The following is a 19,470-nucleotide window of genomic DNA, read 5'->3' as shown; positions in this document are numbered from 1 at the left end:
CTGCGGCCCGATGGGAAATGCGACCCTTTCAATGACTCCCGAATGGTTTGGGACGGTGTTGGAACGAACGTCGAGGTCCGAGGATGAGCTTTCTAACGAAATAATAAAACTTCTGCCCAAGTCTTTTAGGAGTAGAATGCAGAGCTGACCCCTTCATTGATCTTTAGTGTAGATGGAAACGCGAGTCCTGCAAGCAGTCAGCTTTGAAATGGACTCGGATTTATTATTTGCTTAACATGAAAAACAAGATGCTCCAAGGCACAGAGTTTGTTTCATGTACATAACCTTCTGCTCCATAAAAGTGTATGAAAGTGTTCATTTTAATTGAAGTTTTAAGTTCAGAATAAATTAAAAAATTCCACCAAAAATGTAAGTTGCTCCATGGTATTTATGATCAGAATAAGCACATGCCTTCCCTTCCAAAGTTTCTTTTAAACGGCTTCCCTATTAAATTTTCTTGCATCCTATTTGCCTTTTTAAAAACAATCGTTTTCATTTAAGTTGCTTTAAGCTATGCATTTGAAGCATTTTTTTCATCCTTTCCCTTTGTTTTCTTCTTGACCTTCTGCAGATTCTGTGTTCTGATTTGATAATGGAGATTTAATAACATTGGTTTTGAAGATTGATTAAAAAAAGTTTTAAATAACTTTGCTGCATTTTCTGGGAGACTCGAGTTGTAGTGTAATTGGTTTGTTAATTTGTCTTCAAAGTGGGAACCAACTCCGACTTGTTACCTTGTGAATGATTGGTTCATTTAATAGGGAAGAAGAAAAGAAAGCACTTGGTGGATAGCCTCTTTTCCCATAGAAATGGAGAAGGCATAAATATTAAAATACAAGGCACTTTTCTGGAGCTCCATATGTTTAAATCAGTAATTATACACAAGTAATAATTTTGTGAATATAATTACATATGTATCAGATTGTGTCTTCCAACTAGGTTTGATAATGATTTTGTGAATATGGACTGGTGTGTGTGTGTGTGTGTGTGTGTGTGTGTGTGTGTGTGTGTGTGTGTGTGTGTGTGTATGTAGAGCATATTGTGTCTTTAAACTAGATTTGTTCGGGTTCCCAGATGGCTCAAGTGAGTAGGCTGCAATTCCTCTCCATGTGTGGTAAACAGCAGCTCTCCTCTTGGTTATTTTTCTTTTCTTTCTTTTTTCATGTGTTATATCCTAAAGAGTGAGTGGGCTTTTGCTTTGACCTCTCTAACTAGCCAAGATCCCCATTTGAAGAACCATGGGAGATTTGATTGCAGGGGCAACTGGGTGATTAAGGGGAGAGAATGCCCTCACTGTACCAGGCCTGAAGTCTGAGTTCAAATTTAGCCACTTGCTAGTTGTATGAACTTGGCCAAATCTCATAAACCTTCAGTTTCCTCAGTCTATAAAATGGGCATAAATAAAACCTATCTCTTAGGGTTGTTTTGAAGATCAAATAGGATGAGAAATGTAAAGCTCCTGACACATAGCAGTTATTATGATTGCTGCTGCTGTTGTTGCTATTTTCACCCACTAGCCCAAGGTTTTAGTCAATAACTGGCCAAATTTATTACATTAAATAAGAAGAAATAATATAGTATTGTGCATTTTGATTTTGGATATTTCTTTAAAGTTGTGAGTATATTTGGGGAATATATCTAGAGGTTTCTGGGTTATGGTTTTGGCTTAAATTTCTAGTTGATTTTTTTTTTTTTTTTTTTAGTGAGGCAAATAGAATTAAGTGACTTGCCCAGGGTCACACAGCTAGTAGGTATTAAGTGTCTGAGGCCATATTTGAACATAGGTCCTCCTAAATTCAGGGCAGGTATTCTAACCTCTGTGCCATCTAGTTGCTAGTCTCTCTAATCTAACAACCTTCATCCCTCACCATGTTTACCTTTAGCTGTCTTTCCTCTAGACAAAATAACCTCAATTCCTGACTTTTTATAATCTTTACCTTCCCTTTGTTGATTATTTTCAATTTATCCTGTAAGTATAAAAATATGTATATATTTATAGACACAAGTATATGCATGTACATTCATGAACATGTATACATCTATAATATCTATATGTGTAGTTTCAGTCATGTCTGACTGTGACTCCATTTGGGATTTTCTTGGCAAGGATACTGGAGTGGTTGTTCTTTCTTCTCCAGCTCATTTTACAGTTGAGGAAACTAAGGGAAATAGAGTAAAGGACTTGCCCATTTTGTCTGAGACTGGATTTGAACTCAGGTCTCCCTGACTTTGGTTCACCCTCTGAAGCCACTAGGGCACCTAGCTGTCTCCTAGAGGGACCTTAAAAAGTCATTTATTTAGGACTAGTAATTTAATGAATTGTCCCATTTTAATGCCTTGCTGGGGTTAACCCATTTTCAGTAGCATTCTTCACTACTTCCCTAAAATTACTTCATCCAGCATGTATTTACTGAGCATTGGCCACATGCCAGGGCACTGTGCTCATTACAGTGTGAGACTACAGAGATGAATAAAGGGCCCTAACTTCAAGGCATTTTACATTTACTAGGGGAAGGTAAGAGGTAAATAGAGAAATCATTGTAATTTAAGGCAAATTTGATTGTTGTTAGGAGATAAATGCTGTGGAGATTCAGATGAGGGAGAGTTCTTTTTCAGGTAGGGGATTTGGACTTTGAGGTGAGCTTAGAAGGATGAAAGGAATTTTTAATAGATGGGCCATGGAGATGGGGGGCAGAGAGAATGACAAAGTAATGAATTTAAAATAGTGGATTTGGGAATGCGGGAATAAGTCCTGTTTCCTTGAATGGAGGTCATTTATAACTGAGTAATGGGACATAAGACTGGAAAGATAGGTTTGAAATACTGGGAGAATATTTTGGGGAATATCTCCAGTAGATTTCTATTATAGTTTTGACCTAAATTTCTAGTTGAAATGTTTAGCTAGTCTCTCTAATTTAATCACTTTCAGTCTTCACCATGTTTATTTTTAACTGTCTTTATTCTAGACAACATAACCTAAATTCTTGACTCTATAGATCTTTACCTTCCCTCTATTGACTATTTTCAATTTATCCTGTGCATCTGTACACATATGCATGCATGTATATATATGTATATGTATTTGTATATGTAGTTATTTGTATATTGCTCCCCCCATAGACTGCAAACTTTTTGGGAACAGGTATCATCTTTTACTTTCTTTGTATCCCTAGGATTTAGCACAGAGCCTGGCACATAGTAGATATTTAACAAATGCTTATTTACTGATTGACTGATCTCATCATGTTTCTGGATCTCCTATTTACATTTTCTATATCTTTTTTTTTCTGGTAAAGAAGCCTAGTACTGAAAATATTTTAGTGGGAAGGGCTTGATATAAGGCATAATAAATTTAAAGAAAAAACAGTTGATGTAATGGATTTGGATGTGACTGACTCAAAATTATAACATTAAGAACTCCAAATATGATAAATATTGAAATGTGTAATATTGTATCAGTAACAAAATGCAAGAAATATTATGAGCAAATGAAAATTCATCTTTAGGAAATCAGATCTAGTCAGACTTCCATCCCTGGAAGGCTTCTCTTGATTTTATTTCAGTAGTCTCGCATAAAACTTTATAAGAGAAATCCATGGCTATAGAACTCCATGTGGGTTCAAAAATGGCAAAGAACTTAGAAGTCTCAGAATTGGTATTAAAAGGAATCATAGAAATCATTTAGTTCTAATCTCTCATTTTATGGGAAAGGAGTGCATCTGGGGTTTGAAACCAAAATTCTTAATCCAAGTCTAGTGTTTTTGTTTTTGTTTTTCTTTTGCCATGCTACCTTCTTTGTGGCATACCTAGAAAGAAAAATAGTAGTCATATAATGTTCAAATAAACCTGAGACTTCATCAATGTGAATATTTCCTCCAAAGGTGCAAATTGCCATCCATTCATGCCTGATTCTTGTGCTCTCTTACCATGATGCCATAATAGGTCTATTCAATGTGTTGGGGGCTTTAATTATAAATACAAATCAGCAAAGTCATTAACCTAAATGGGAAAGAATTCTGTGCATTTTAGTGTAAATTTCACTTCTAGATTCATTAAGTATCAGTTTTGGAATGTAGTGCTTTTATTGAGTTTGGTTCAAATGTGACCTCCCAAATTTGGTTGAAAATTTTAAGAAATTGGAGCTTTATTTATCCTTTCACATTGTGACATACACACACACACACACACACACACACACACACACACACAAACCACAAAACTTTTTCTCTACAGGTTTCTTAAAACATGATACTTTATTACTGTCAGACAGGAGGCAATGATGCAATGATAAAGGGCCCTTGTTTTGACTTTTCCCCCCCTTGGTAACAGTATGTGGCAGATTTTCAAATGTGTTATCACACTTTGATAGTGGAAACATCTATACTGAAAATTCTCTTTTGAATCTTCATACTTCACCCATGTGATTTGGTGTCAAATAAGGTGATATGATAGTGCATAAGATTATACAGTTGAGGTATATGAAAATGGGGACTGACAACAATTATTAAGTTGGGGCCAAGTTTGCATATGGTCTCTAGATAGTTTTCCCAAATAATCCTGGTCTCTGCAAATGTGGTCTTAACTCTCTCACAAGTCTTGACTGAGGCTCTAATGCTGTAGCTGGTGAATTTCCAGCATCACAGTAACCTAGAATAAAAATCCCCACCCTTCCTTTCCCTTCTCCCTGATCTGGAAAAGAAACTCATCCAGACACCACCATATCTCACTTTTGCATTTGGAACCAACCCCTTTTCCTCCTCCTTCCACACACACACACACACACACACACACACACACACACACACACACACTTAATGGTCCTCGAAGTGGATTGTGAATTAACTTTTTAATTGAGTTTATCTCAGTGTATTGGAGAAAAGTTTTTTCCCCTTCTCGTGAATGTTTGGATAACTAGTTCCCTCTCCTAATTGTTACTAAATAATAGTAACTTTTTGCATTAGTAACACCTCTGAATCAGAGAAGTGGCAAATTACACAAGTTTTGATAAGGTAGGGTAATGGAGCCCTCATTTTAAAGACTGAGCCATAAGTGGAATACAGTGTAGTTTTAGAACTACCAGCAACCTTAGAAATCATTCAGAACAATCTTCATTTTACAGATGAGCCTAGGTGCAGTGACTTTTCTAGAATAATATTGGTAAAAGTTACCCAGCTGAGATTTGAGCCAAGGCTATCCTTGACTTGAGATCATTAGATATTGAGACATCATATTAGATACAGTATACACTGTGATCCCTGGCTTGCCCCATACTTTTGGCAGAATTTTGCTTTAGTGCATGTCATTAAAATGATCACTTCTAGAAAATGGAACATTTTTCCTATTCTGGAATTCAGGTAGCTCATACTAAGACTGCTTTTCTGTGTCAATAATAGAATATATTGAATGAAAGGATCTATTACAACATGAGCTCAGAAGTGTCTCTCCATTTAAACTGACTAATCACATGATACACTTCTAAGACACAAGTTTTATTTTGATAAGCGCATGAACATCAAAGTTATTAAGAACTCAGTAAGTAGCACTAGTTTCAGAAAAATTCTTGAGTTGTAAACAGTTCCTGTAATGGAAAGCCTAAAGAGCTGAGACCCTGAAGTCAAAGAATAATAGCTGATGAAATGGGGAGAATGTAGTTGGTTTCATTTAGTACTAAGGTACTAGAGATATTTGTGACATTGTTACGTTAAATTAATGGAATAGCATTGAAGCAATTCTGCTGTGGTGGAGTTTAATTTTTGTTTGGAAAAAAAATCAGAAGAATTCTGGCAAATAAAATGATTTTTGAAAATGCCTCCCAAGCTTCTGATGTTAGTGTTTGTTTCAGCCAGCCTACTTGAAACTGTCATATACTCAGCTATCACAATTCTTTCAGATGCTGATGAGCCCTCCAAAAGTTTATTTTAAAATTTAGTACTTAGAGACTTTTTGCTCTTTTTCATGAGATGATGCTTAGTATCTCTGTTATCCTCAAATAGCTTCTTTTTATTCTTGAAATAGAGATTTGTCCTCCTTTCCCCCTCCCCCCCACTCCCGATCTTAGAATGTTTTGAAAGAATGGATTTGGCTTTTTAGGAATTCATTTAAAAATTCTTAGAAAACTTTAACTTTATTTTCCAAGGTATTCATCTTGATTTGTATTTTTGTAATTTTTTTTTGGAGGGGTAATTTCCTTTTCTTCACAAGTAAAATTTAGTACTTAAAGCAGCTGGAAGGATCAGGAATTAGAGTCCCTGGCTAGGCTTCTCTGCTGGATGGAAAAGTGGTTAAATGGGCAGCTGGATTTCAGGGAGTATGTGGGTTAGAAAATTGGGGTTGGGTGGTTTGATGTTGTAGAGTTCATGGGCTAATGAATAGCAAAGGAGAGCACCCTCATGTCTCTGGACAGCTTGTTACCTGCAGGCCCAGCAGCAATTTGATTTTCAGTCAAGTTTACTAGATGGCAAAACTTTGACATATCTCAGTTGTTTTTAAAATTTGATCTTGTAGTTAAAACTTTCTTGCTTTTGTGGGCTTTAGTAGTCATGCTGATTGAGACTTTTTTTCCTTTTCAGTGTGTATATGTGTATAATATCTGTTTCTATCACCAATCCATATATACATACCTATGAAAATGTTCACTTTTTAGAACATCCATTCATGTTAATATTTTGAATAATAATTATAATAGCTGGAATTTGTTTAATACTTTAAGATTTGTAAAGTGTTTTACAAATATTATCTTAATATTATTCTCATGGCAAGCCTGGGAGATAGGTTTTATTCTCTGCTTCTCTGTACCCCATCTCTCCATTTTACAAATGAGATAGCTGAGACATATAGAGATAAATGACTTGTCTGGGGTTATACAACTATTAAGTGCCTGTAGTTGGATTTGAACTCAGAGCCTTGGGACTCCAGATCTACCTCTCTTTTTCCTTAATCTATTCTGTCTTCTACTTAAAAATAGTAATAATCTTAACTAACTTTATATAGTACTTTAAAAGATAATTTTTATTGATTTTGATCTATTATAATATTATCTTATTAGTTTATTGATTTCTTTTATCATCATACTTATCCCAAGTAGCCATCCTTTCTCTCTCCTCTTTTCAGAGAGGTATCCAGTATAACATAAAATATTTGAGAGGGGAAAAAAATCAGTACAACTAAGCAACACATTACAGATGTCCAAAAACATGCAGTATGATATCTGTGAACCTCCCACTTCCATGAAGAGGTGAATTGAGGGTATCTGTCATATCCTTTCAATCAAGTCCTGTTTGATTTTTACTTTAACTTTACATTTTCTTTTGTTTGTTTGTGACTGTTCTTTCTATTTTCATTGTTGTGGTTACTATGTATGTTTTCTTGACTTGTCTTACTTTGCATCAGCTCACATAGATGGTACCAGCCTTCTCTATATTTATTGTGCGTGTTGTTTCTTATGCACAGTGGTTTTCCATTACATTTATGTACCACATTTTGTTTATCCATTTCCCAGTTGAAGGGCATCCATTTTGTTTCTAGTTCTTAGCTTTCACAAAAACTGCTGCTATAAATTTTTTGGTATATATGTGGACTTTCTTCTTATTAGTGACTTCCTTGTGGTATAAGCCCTATAATGGAGTCTTTAGTTCAAAGAGTATAAACATTTTAGTCACTTTATTTCCCTAATTCCAAATTGCTTTCCAAAATGGTTGTACCATTTTACAGTTTCACTGACTTGTTTTAGTGTGTTTAGCATCATACATCACTTCCAACATTGACTGTTGCCATTTCATTCCAAATGCAAGATTTGAGGTGAAACCTCAGGATTGTTTTGATTTGTATTTTTCTTTGTTATTAGTGATTTGGAGCACTCTTTCATATAGTTGTTAATACTTCAAAGTTCTTTAAAATTATTTGTTCATATCCTTTTTATCATTTATATTTTCAAGAATATTAATCATGTATATATCATATACATATATACATTTATTTATTGATTGCTTACATATCTTGGATGTATAACTTATCAGAAAAACTGAATGCAAAGATTTTTTATTTAATTATAGTGCTTTCCTTTCTTATTCTAGTCATGTTACTTTTATCTGTGTAAAACTTTTACAGTTTCAGGTAATTAAAGTTATCCATTTTATCTTTTGTAATTGTTTCTGTCTTTTGTTTAGTTAAGGATATATCTCTTACCTATAGCTATAGCTTGGAGAGATATATGATCTATTTTTCTTCTAATTTTTTCATAGTGTGATCTTTAACATTAAGATTGCATATCTATCCATTTAGAATATATGTAAAATAGGTGTTAGTCTAAACTTAAATTTTGCCACACAGTTTTCTAGGTTTCCAGAAGTTTTTATTAAATAAGGAATTTTTCCCAGGTAATTTATGTTTTCCATTTTTAAAAAATTAAACACTGAGTTACTGTGTTTTATTATTTCTGATGCTCCTATACCTAGCCTGTTCCATTGATATATCCCCATTTTTTAACCAATATCAGATTTTATGACTATTCCTCCTTCATTTCTCCTAACTTTCATCCTCCTTCATGTCTACCTTTCATCATTTCCCTTGTAGATCTTTTTTTATTTTTTCAAATGACTTCTGTTATTATTTTATCAAGTCCTATAAGGTATCCCATTGGTAATTTTATTGCTATAGGATTAAAAGTATGAATTGATTTTAGTAGTATAATTTTATTGCATTTGCATTGCACTATATATTCCTCCAAATATTTAAATTCTTTATTTCTTTAAGGAGCATTGTGTGACTCAATCTGTACAAATCTTTCTGTGTGCTTTGGTAAGGATGGTTAATTTCCTGATATTTTGTGCATTTTATAGTTGTTTGGAATGCTTCTTGCTTCTTGTGTTTTGTTATATTATATAGAATGATGTTGATGTTTAAGGATTTATTTTGTATTCTGCAATTTGCTGTGAAGCTATTGTCTTAGAATTATTTTAAATTTTTTAGTTTTTTTAAGTTAGCCATCATATATCAGCAAATAAGAATATTATATTTCTTTAATACTTATTTTTATGCCCTTAACTTATTTCTCTTTTGCTATTTCTGCTGCTAGCATTTCTAGAATTATATAAAAATTATATTGGTTAGTGGGCAACCTTGCTTCATGCCTATATTTTTTAAGAAATTATTCTAGCATATCCTCATTGCACAGAATACTTTTAGTTTTAGATAAGTACTTTTTGTGATATTAAAAAAATCCTTTTTGCCTCTACTTTGTGGAGTTTTTAGAATAAATGAGTGCTATACTTTGTCAAAGCCCTTTTCTGACTGTTGTAATGATGTTTTGTTTTGTTTTGTTTTAATATGATTAATTATTTTGTTTGTATTCTTCATGTTGAATCTTTGCATTGCTGTCATAAATCTCAGTTATGATGAATCTATTTGACAGGATTTTGTTTAAAATTTTTGACTCCATATCCATTAATGATATTAACATTTTCTTTCTGTATTTTATCTTTCCATGATTTAAGTATTAGATTAGGCATTATTTGTCTAATAAAAGGATTCTTTCTTTTTTTCTCTGTTTTTGAGAATAATTTGTAAGTTTGGCTTTTAACTGTTCTTTCTATTTTGTTGCATTTTAATTTTTTCAAGTTTTTTCCTCCTTTTTTGCTGTAAATACAATATTATATTCCTTTAGTTAACTTTAATTTTTTTTAAATGTCCCAGTTCCTGGTATCCCTTCATCTCTTCCTTTAGTTTGTTACTTTTTTCCTTTGTGAGTTTGCTTATTAGTTTCTTTTTCTTTTCCTGCTTTCATCTGGTTATATAATCCCTTCTCCTGCCCTCCCTTTTCCCCTCTTAAGTAGTTTATTCTTTATTCCTCTTCAACCAGATCTGTTTTTTATTTTTTAAACTTTCTTTTTTTGGGCTCCATTTTCCATAAAATGATTTCTCTCACTCTTTTCATTATCTATGCTTTATATCTACTCTTGCCCCTTATTCTTTGATGTCATCTAATACGACTTCTAAGATATTCCTTCTATCTTCTTCCTTCTAAGCAGTTTTTGTCACTATTTTGTAGAATTTGTGCCATGATTTCCCCTTTTTTGTTGGACTTCACTCCCATAGCAATGACAATTATGTTAGATATCAGAGAGGACATTGCTCTATGGACTCTTATCTTACCATGGCTTAGATTGTATATTCCATGATTCATCTGTGCCCTCTATATTTATCTTTTTACCTCCATTTGCTTCAACATTATTTTCCTACATCTATGCTCTTCATGTGTCTATATCAGTTACCCCCAGGAATTTCAACCTTCCTCTCCCAAAGTAGGACAAGTTGACTTTTAAATTAACAAATCCCCTAGGCCTCACTCAGTGTAAGGTCCCTTCCTGCCTTCACAGATCATCTTTCTTCACCTATAAGTGTATTCATCTGTAAGACCCCTTCTTACCATAAAAGCAAAGCTACTTTTCTTTCCCCTTTTAATCTTTACCTGGTCCTCATCCACTGTCTTGTAAGAATTTTTCTTTCTAATACCACAGGTTAAGTTTCTCCTCATTACTTGTCTTAGATTTGACTCTATTATATAACACATTCCTCTCTATTTCTCCCTCCCTCCTTCATATAGCCTCCTAGGTTGTAATGTAGTCCTCCCCCCAAAAAAAATCACAAACAAATCAAAAACCCAAGGCAAAACTTTGATCCAACAGTTTCTGTCCATGATGCCTAGGTTTGCCCTTTCACTGTTTCCTCCACAGGACTTCTGCCTTTGCCCCAGTCCCCTAATGTGTGTGTGTAGATAAATATATATATATATATAGATATATATATAGATATATATATCTATATATATATATAGATAGATAGATATAGATATAGATATAGATATAGATATAGATATAGATAGATAGATATAGATAGATAGATATAGATAGATAGATAGATAGATATAGATAGATAGATATAGATATAGATAGATATACATATATATATATATATAGATAGATAGATATATTCTCTTCCTCCTCCTTTTCTTTCTTCTCCTCCTCTAACTTCTTCTTCAAGCTTTTTATTTTCAAAACTTATGTATGGATAATTTTTCAACATTGATTCTTGCATAGCCTTGTGTTCCAAATTTCCCCCTCCTGACCTTCCATCCCTTCCCCTAGATAGTAAGTAATTCACTATATGTTATATATGTTAAAATATATGTTAAATCCAATATATATAAACATGTTTGTACAATTATCTCGCTGCACAAGAAAGATCAGATCAAAAAGGAAAGAAAATGAGTAAGAAAACAAAATGCCAATGAACAACTATGAAAAGAGTGAGAATGTTATGTTATGATCCACACTCAATTCCCACAGTCCTCTCTTTGGATGTAGATGGCTCTCTTAATCACAAAATCATTATCTCATTGTTGGAAAGAGTCATATCCATCAAAATTGATTATTGTATAATATTGTTGTTGCTGTGTACAATGTTCTCCTGGTTCTGCATATGTTCATGTACATCTCTCCAGGCCTCTCTAAAATCATTGTGCTGGTCATTTCTTTTTTTTTTTTTTAATATTTTAATAGTATTTATTTACTAGATATATGCATGGGTAATTTTACAACATTGACAATTGCCAAATCTTTAAAAATTAAAACATTTTTCCCCTCCTCCCCACCCTCCAGATGGCAGGCTGACCAATACATGTTAAATATGTTAGAGTATAAATTACATACAATATTGTATACATGTCCAAACAGTTGTTTTGCTGTACAGAAAGAATCGGACTTTGAAATAGTGTACAATTAGCCTGTGAAGGAAATAAAAAATGCAGGCAGACAAAATTAGAGGGATTGGGAATTCTATGTAGTGGTTCTTAGTCATCTCCTAGAGTTCTTTTGCTGGGTGTAGCTGGTTCAGTTCATTACTGCTCTATTGGAACATCTTATTGTTGAAAATGTCCACATCCATCAGAATTGATCATCACATAGTATTGTTGTTGAAGTGTACAACGATCTCCTGGGCCTGGTCAGCATCAGTTCATATAAGTCTCTCTAGGCTTTTCTGAAATCATCCTGTTGGTCATTTCTTACAGAACAAGAATATTCCATAATATTCATATACCACAATTTATTCAGCCAATCTCTAATTGATGGGCATCCATGTAATTTCTAGTTTCTGTCCACCACAAAGAGGGCTGCCACAAACATTCATGCACATATAGGTCCCTTTCCCTTCTTTAAGATCTCTTTGGGATACAAACCCAGTAGAAACACTGCTGGGTCAAAGGGTATGCACAGTTTGATAACTTTTTGAACATAGTTCCCAATTGCTCTCCAGAATGGCTGGATGTATTCACAATTCCACCAACAATATATTAGTTTCCCAGTTTTCCCACATCCCCTCCAACATTTGTCCTTTTATCTCATTATCTTTTCCTTTCATCTTAGCCAATCTGAGAGGTGTGTAGTGGTATCTGAGAGTTGTCTTAATTTGCATTTCTCTGATCAATAGTGATTTAGAGCACCTTTTCATATGACTAGAAATAGTTTTAATTTCTTCATCTGAAAATTTTCTATTCTTATCCTTTGACTATCAATTGGAGAACGGTTTGAATTCTTATAAATTTAGTCAATTCTTTATATTTTTTAGAAATGAGGCCTTTATCAGAATCCTTAAATATAAAAATATTTTCCCAATTTATTGCTTCCCTTCTTTGTCAGCATTAGTTTTGTTTGTACAAAACCTTTTTAGCTTAATATAATCAAAATTATCTCTTTGGTGTTCATTTATGGGTTTCAGTTCTTCTTTGGTCACAAATTCCTTCCTCCTCCACAGATCTGAAAGGTATACTATCCTATGTTCTTCTAATTTGCTTATAATGTCACTCTTTATGTCTAAATCATGAACCTATTTCGACCTTATCTTGGTGTATAGTGTTAAGTGAGGGTCAATGTCTAGTTTCTGCTAAATTAGTTTCCAATTTTCCCAGCAATTTTTAAAAATAAAACAGTGAGTTCTTATCCCAAAAGCTGGGGTCTTTGAGTTTGTCAAACACTAGATTGCTTTAGTTATTGACTATTTACTTGTGAGCCTAACCTATTCTACTATCAACTACTCTGTTTCTTAGCTGGTATTAAATGGTTTTCATGACTGCTGCTTTCTAATATAATTTTAGGTTTGGCACAGCTAGGCCACCTTCATTGGCATTTTGAAAATTAATTCCCTTGAAATTCTTGATCTTTTGTTCTTCCAGAGATGAACTTTGTTATTATTTTTTCTAGATCTATAAAATAATTTTTTGAGAGTTTGATTGGTATGGCACTAAATAAGTAAATTAATTTAGGTAATATTGTCATTTTCATTATATTTGCTTGGCTTGTGCATGAATACTTGAAATTTTCCCAAATTATTAGATCTGACTTTGTTTGTGTAGAAAGTGTTTTGTAGTTGTGTTCATATAGTTCCTGACTTTCCATTGGCAAATAGATTCTTAAATATTTTATAGTATCAACAGTTATTTTGAATGGAATTTCTCTTTGTATCTCTTGTTGCTGGATTTTGTTGGTAATATATAAAAATGCTGATGATTTAGATGGGCTTATTTTGTATCCTGCAACTTTGCTAAAGTTGTGAATTGTTTTTAGTAGGTTTTTAGTTGATTCTCTAGGGTTCTTTAAGAGTACCATCATATCATCTGCAAAGACTAATGTGCATTTAGAAAGATGTTTCTTTCTAATCAAGAGACACTACTCTGCTGCTATTACTATCCTTGCCTGCTTTATTTATTCACTCCTTCTGGATTTCTGTTGTTTGGGATAGTCAAGAAGTAAATAATCTTTTTAGTTCTGTTTCCCCCCTAAAATGTTTCATATATCTCTTTATTATTGAATATGCATTTTTTTCATTTATAGTTAAACTCAGATTTGCAGAGTATTGATGACCCTGTACATTATTTCATTCTCTCTTTTGTTTTCTGGTTAATACAGAATAATCTTGCATTGTTCAAATTTTCTTTCCTTTGTATTCAAAGATCTTTTTCCTATTGGAAAAAGCTGGAGAATTTATTTTTGAGTTGAATTGTTAAATTTAACTCCTGCTGTCTTGGAGTTTATAGCTTTTTTTAATGGACATGATCTAGGATTTCTATTTCTATTTCAGTTTCTACATTCAGAAGTTCTGGGCAGTTCTATTCTTTCCTTCATTACGGTGTTAAATTTTTTTGACTTCTGTCCTTCTGGAGATCTATGATCCTTAAACTGGCTTTTTGCATCCTATTTTCAAGATTAAGATGCTTTGCATAATGAACATATGTTCTTTTAATATTGTTGTTTTTTACTTCCCTTCATCCAGATTGTCCTTCAATTTTGTTTATTTGTGTTATGAATCTAAAGTTTGGTCTTTTATATTTTTGCTGAGTTAGCCAGCACAGATGCAATTTTTTTTTTTTATTCTGTCTATTGTTTTTGCTGGTCTAGGCCACAAATTTTGCTCTCTTAATTCTCACTTCTTGTTTGAACTACTTTTTTTTTGTAGAAGAATATCTTTTTCATTTATTTTAAATACACATTGCTTTATGAATTATGTTGGAAGAGAAAAATGAGAGCAAAAGAGAAAAACCATGGGAGAGAAAAAAAAACAGAAAAAAGCAAATATAGCATGTGTTGATTTATATTCACAGTCTCCTTAATTCTTTTTCTTGGTGCAGAAGGCATTTTCTGTCCAAAGTCTATTGGCATTGCTTTGGATCACTGAGCAACTGAGAAGAACCAAATCTTTCATAGCTGATCATCACACATTCTTGCTGTTATTGTGTACAGTGTATTCCTGGTATTGCTTGTTTTACCCAGTATTAGTTTATGTAAATCTTTCCAGGCTTTTCTGTCATCAGCTTTTTCATCATTTTTTATAGAACAATAATATTCCATTACCTTCATGTACTACAACTTGTTCAGCCATTCATTTTCCAATTCTTTGCTATCACAAAAAGAGCTGCTACAGACATGTTTGCACATGTGAGTTCTTTTCCTTCCTTTATGATTTCCTTGGGATATAGACCCAGTAATGGCACTGCTGGGTCAAGGGGTATACATAATTTTATAGTCCTTTGGGCACAGTTCCCTAATGCTCTCCCGAATGGTTGGATCATTTCACAACTCCATCAACAATGCATTAGTGTCCCATTTTTCTTGCATCCCCTCAAACATTCATCATTATCTTTTCCTGTCATCTTAGCCAATCTGAGAGGTGTGAGATCTTTTTTGAACTACTTAGGAACAGCATTTTATGGTTCTGTGTTCTCTCATTCTGTAAGATTCTCTGACTAATCAAGTATTAGATCACTTTCTTTTGTTTGTCACTATTTATTCATAGATGCCTGAACTCAGTTAGGACATCCGGAAACCATATTTGCTTCTATTGTGTATTTTTCCTTGTATGTTAAAGGTCTTTGAGTTTTCTTTTTCCTCAGATCCGTGGTAATTTCAGTTTCTCTCCCCATTTCTCCTTATTTTCCCCTATTTCTTTCTGGCCTCTGTTTCCTCTGTGAGTTTCTTGGGATCTTAATTCAGCCTCCTTTCATGCTTAGGAAATTCATAGTTCACTAGTCTAGGTTTTTTTCCCAAGTGACTTTTGGATGGTCAGAACTAGACCTAGTTGAATGACATACCCTTTTCCTCAGGCTGCCCAGTACTCCAACCAGGTGGTGTCCTGTCCTACTTCCTCTATTCCATATCTCTCTGGCTCAGCACTGAGAGTTCAGAATTCTACTGTGCTGCTGTTTTGGGATTGTTATCCCCAGCACCAGCAATTCAGAGCTTTGTAGCACTGGTGTTATGGGGTTGTGACCTTTTTATAGGCTTTTGCTTCTAAAGGACTGCTTTCTGTTGTGCCTCATGTGACCCGGAAGTCTGCTAACTTTAATAATGCTTTAGAGGTGCCAAAATTTTTACATATGTTATGTCATCAGAGTCTCCCAACAACCTTAAGAAGTAGGTATTATTATTATCTCCATTTTACAGTGAGGAAGTTGTAGTTAATTGCAGCTTGTGATTTACTCAGATTCGCATAGCTAGTAATCTGAATTTGAATTCAGGTCTAATTTCAAATTCTAACACTTATCTTAACAAATTTTCTAACACATTCCTCTTTCATAGCTCTCCTCCACCTCCTGACACATGTTGGATTGGGAATGGGCATTATTTTTCTTTCTTTCTTTTTTTTTTTTTAGTGAATGTTTCCTCTGTTATTGATTTTCAATATGGTTTCAATAGAATTCTATCTTCAGACTTGATCATTGTGATTTAAAAAAAAGTAACAAAAGATTTTTATTTTTCAAAATATATGCAAAAATAGTTTTCAACATTCACCCTTGTAAAACTTTATGTTCCAAAATTTTCTCTCCTCTTTTTCCTCCCCCACTCCCCTAGATAGCAAATAATCCAACATAGGTTAAACATGGATCACTATTTAGGAAAGAGCACCATAGTCAGAGAGGGCTCCTATTCCAAAGGAAGAGGAGGAAATAGTGTAAAGGAATTTGTTCTTGGAGGTCTAGGGTCTATGATGAGGTAACAGGGAACCACGTAATTGAGGTAAATACCTAATGATGAGGTATATACCTCAATAGGATTAATTGAGGTCTAGTGGCAGGATTGGGGTACAGAGAGTCACATGGAGCTCCCCTGCAGCCCCTTAGGATTTGGCGCAAGATTACAGAGTTAAATCAGGTCTAGTGGTGGTGAGAGTGCCCTGTAAATGAATTTACAGGCCCGAAAACCTAGATGGGTAAAAAGAGGTTTATTGCAAGGTTTGGAAGCAAGGTTAAGGGGACGCCAATTGGCGGGCACGAGGCTGATATATACCAAGTGCAAAGATTCCATTTTTCAACCTTCCTTATATACAAAACTAGAGTCATCAAAACAACGTTTGCACAGAGATGTTATCCAAGAGATTCCAGAGGTATTTATAAATAAGACAGGAATTCTCTTGTTGTTGTAAATGAGACAGGAATTCTCTGTTGTTTCCTTCTGTCTCTCCCCAAAAAGGAATTTCAGATCATTAGAATGGGGGCCGAAAACCCAAGCCAGCTGGGGGCTGGGTACAGCCCAAACTGACTCAGATACAGATCTTGTAAATCAAAGGTACAGAAATCTTATAGGGGGCTGTGCTTGCATCAGTCTAGACACAGGGAAAGGAAACTGATCATGAGAGGTGAAATGAACTGTGAAGTTGAGACACTGTTAGATTATCATTTTATGAGATGGGAACACATCCTTTGAGTGAATAAGAGAAATTCATTATGAATAAGAGAAAGTCATTATAGGATGGATAGTGATAGGCTGATGATCTTTAAAAGTCAATCCAAACAGAAATCTGGGCTGAAAAAGTGCTCATTTTTTATAAGACCAGAAGATTCATGGAACTGGAGAAGAGAAGCCACAAAAAGCTTATATGATGCTTTAAGGCAGTGGTCCTCAAACTTTTTAAATAGGGGGCCAGTTCACTGTCCCTCAGACTGTGGGAGGGCCGGATTATAGTAAAAACAAAACCTCACACTTTGTCTCGGCCCCTCAGCCCATTTGCCATAATCTGGTGGGCTGCATAAACATCCTCAGAGGGCTGCATCAGCCACGGGCCATAGGGAGTCATTTTGGGTTGATCTAGCATAAGGGAATACTGTTTATGAACTCTTCTTTTAACCCTTTTGCCCATTCTATATTTTTCCTCTACCTTTAGGTTCCTACATGAAAGCCTAAACCTTCATCTCTGGATATTGTTTACTTTGCCCTGTTTTAAAGATTTACTTTATAAATAATGTTTACCATTGGCATTTGTTATTCTGTACTTCAGTCTTTTAGGAAGCCTATATATTAAACTCTTTATTCTAAGCACTCAGGATTCAAAGAAAAGTAGTATCACAAAAACAGTTACTTCCCCCAGGGAGCTTACTGTCCAATGGAGGAAACAACATATAAGTAAGTAGACAAGTATAAGATATGTACAGAGTAGAAGGAAGGTGACTTTAGACAGGAAGGATTAAATGGCTAAAGAGACTGGAGAGGTCTCTGTGACAAAAGAAAAAATAGACTTGGAGAAAGCATTTAAGTGGGGAAGCATCTCCAAAGAAGATAAAAAGGTAGATAAAGATTAAGGTAGATTGAAGAGTTTTGCCAGAAGAAGCATTTTCTTTGAGAATATAGATCTAAGAATAAGAATTTAAAAAAAGATAGAGGATTACAAATCCTTTGATATAATCTTCCTGAACAGTGGGAAATTTCATCAAGGCAAAATAATTAGGACTTGTTATGGGTCAGAACTCTGAAACAAGGATTCTTAAAAGGTGTTAAGTCAGTGGAATTGATAAAGACAATGATTATCTAATTTAGTATGGTGATTAATAGTTCTGTATTTCAGTACATGTACTTAGTATTTAATATAGTTCTACAAGATTCACGCCTATGATAATGTAATTATAAGAGAGCATATAAGCTAGGATTCAGACTCAGAGGCAGAGAAGACAAGCAGACTGGAGGTGGGAGCTCAAGCTCTCAGAGCCAAGGAGAAAGATTAATTTACATCTTCATCAGCCTCATGGTGGCTGGCCTGGCCTCGTACATTTTCTCCACTGAAACCAAGTCTCCTCTGAAGGCCACGAGAAGGCTAGTGGAGCACCAGGCGAAGAAGACAATAAAGACTTTTGGACTTTAACACCTGGCTGTTCTTGTGGTGATTGCTCTCCTGAAAAGAAGGCTGGTCCAGAGACCTCCAGAAAACCAACAAAGTAGTAGGATGAGGAAAAGGCAAATAGAAATGGTTGAACAACCCTTCTTATTACATTTCTTTACCACTGATGAAAAATCATAAAGGGACCATGACCACGATCCTTTCTTAAGGCTTACCAGAAAAGCTGAGCTCTTAAATATTTTGGGTTCCCTTAATGACATGGTAACTCTGTGTGTGTGTGTGTGTGTGTGTGTGTTGAACTTGAAGGCCTTTGAGCTGACCTGTGGTTGCTGGATCTGACCTTCATTGATCTTTACTCTGAACTTCCAGTCTCTACTATTTGTTATCTAGCTTTTTACACATTTCCACAAATCTGTTTTGCTCTGGCACCTCTTTGACATCCCCTTATCTTAAAAGTGCTTTGGAATCCAATTTTGGGACAGTGGTACTATTGTTGCTTCCATTGTTTCAGGTCCATAGGAAATACCTTTTCCCTTTTTTCCTGCCCTTTTCAATCAACATCCCCACAGAACAAAATCACCGGCATATTTTGGAGAATTTTAATTTATTGGGTTTATCTTATCTTGCTGTAAAATGTGGTTTCAGCAGGATAATTATAGACATAACAATATTTATGCTATTAGGAACCTTTTTCAACATCCTCTTCTTCTTCCCTTTGATACTAGTTTAACAATGTACATGGCAAGTTCTATAAATTAACATTTTTCCAATATAATAGTTAAATTATATTATACTTAAAAATAATTAAATAGCCAC

General features: G+C 34.3%; 1 protein-coding gene across 2 annotated transcripts in view; it reads left to right on the top strand.

Annotated features, from left to right (window-relative positions):
• IGSF11 (immunoglobulin superfamily member 11) overlaps positions 1-19,470 on the top strand; it is a 219,770-nt gene that overhangs the window by 628 nt on the left and 199,672 nt on the right. The window lies entirely within an intron of this gene.

This window comes from Sminthopsis crassicaudata, chromosome 3, assembly GCF_048593235.1.
Source record: "Sminthopsis crassicaudata isolate SCR6 chromosome 3, ASM4859323v1, whole genome shotgun sequence".
Classification (NCBI taxonomy): Eukaryota; Metazoa; Chordata; class Mammalia; order Dasyuromorphia; family Dasyuridae; genus Sminthopsis; species Sminthopsis crassicaudata.
Note: the sequence above shows the minus strand (reverse complement) of the source record. Positions and strands in the feature narration are given on the sequence as shown.